Here is a 1736-nt window from a genome sequence, read left to right as displayed (position 1 = left end):
ACAAGGGCTGCCATTTTGGGGGATGGGACGACCCCAGCGTTTCACTGGTACTTGATTTATTGACCCTCAAAAAATGAAAGGCAAAGTCGACTTCAGCAGAATTTGAACTCAGAACGGCGTGCTAATGATTCTGCGAGCTTGCTGATAATAATAATAATAATAATAATAATAATAATAATAATAATAATAATAACAGTGGTTGTGGTGGTGGTGGTGGTGGTGGTAGTGATGACAGTGATGATGGTGGTGGTGATGGTAATTGTGGTGATGGTGGTAGTGATGATGATGATGATGATGATTATGAAGATGATGACAATGGTTGTGATGATGACGATGATGATGATCAGTCTTCAAAATATAACATCTGACAAGATTAGATCTTCAGTACAATGGCAGTGGTCAACAATGCCTAACCTGCATTGAACCAAACAATGGTAGAGATTGTTCAGTGCCTTGTTTTACATCCATTTTCCCCTGTTAGCAAGGGTTTAGATCAGGGGTTTCCAAAGTGGTCGATATCAACCTCAGAGAGTCAATGGGACTATTCAAGGGGTCGATAAATACCTGGAAACTGCACACCTACTTAATTATTATTATTATTTATTTATTTTCTTGAACACGCTTGGGGGTCAATGAGGGGTCAAAAGATTTCATGAAGAGGGTCTAAAAAGTTTGGGGAGATCCCTGGTTTCGATGAATATATTATTGAGGCACTGCTTTACAGGCAAGATGCCCTGTCTGTTGCTAACCCTTACATGTTTTTCAAATTAGGGATCTCTTAAATCCATACATTTCTGAGGGTGCTAAGCCAGTGGTCAGTCAATTAATAGGAGAAATGACAGTCTGTTCCAATGTTGGACAGTCCAGTTCCTTCTGGATGGTGTCATTACAAGTTCAGAGTTCTTCTGGGTGGGTTGTCAGTCCTCTGCAGAATAGTCGGATGATGGGGGCTACCATCTTGGCAATAAACCAACATGCTTTGGGTCACCATCAGTCTTACAGGTTTTTCAAATTAGGGATCTCTTAATTCCACACATTTTTGAGGGTGCAAAACCAGCAGTCAATTTGTTGACAGGAGAAACGACAGTCTATTCCAATTTCAGTCCAGTTTTTTCTGGTTGGTGTTCATAATGAGTTTAGGGTTCTTCTGGGTAGGTTGTTGGTCCTCCACAGAATAGTCAGATGATGGGGCCACCACCTTGGTGATGAGCCAATGCGCCTTGGGTCACCATTAGGCTGGAACCACCCTGGGAGACTGGCTCACTTAGGGTGGTTTTATGAGGAACAGAGCTCCAGGTGACAATGCTTTCTCAAATCTATGGAACACGCAAGCCCACCCCACTTGCCATTGTTAGTGATACAGGACCACCAGTGATGAAGAACACTGGTAGACCTGGTCAGCTCTACGCATGATGACACTTCTGGGACCACTAACCTGGGATGACCCCAACCCCATCGAGCAAGAGCATGAAGCTAAGGCCAAGTGAACACATGATGTGATGTCACTGTATGTGGTTCAGTGATTCTCAGGGAAGCATAAATTTAAACCATTACACACACATACTTGCTGCTGATGGCGGTAGTGATAATGGTGGTGGTGGTGGTGATGGATTAGGCGGAGGCTGCTGCAGTAGTAGTTATAGTGGTGTTGGTGGTAGTGACAACAATGATGATGATGGTGGTGGTGGTGGTGGTGGTTGTGGTGGTGATGGTGGTGGTAGTGGTGGCAGTGGTAT

The 1736-nt window shown here is 43.8% G+C and overlaps 1 protein-coding gene across 1 annotated transcript in view; it reads right to left on the bottom strand.

The window, feature by feature from the left end:
* The window catches only part of LOC106883600 (uncharacterized), a 39936-nt gene that overhangs the window by 6990 nt on the left and 31210 nt on the right, over nt 1–1736 (bottom strand). The window lies entirely within an intron of this gene.

This window comes from Octopus bimaculoides, chromosome 23 (assembly GCF_001194135.2).
Source record: "Octopus bimaculoides isolate UCB-OBI-ISO-001 chromosome 23, ASM119413v2, whole genome shotgun sequence".
NCBI classification, from domain to species: Eukaryota; Metazoa; Mollusca; class Cephalopoda; order Octopoda; family Octopodidae; genus Octopus; species Octopus bimaculoides.
Note: the sequence above shows the minus strand (reverse complement) of the source record. Positions and strands in the feature narration are given on the sequence as shown.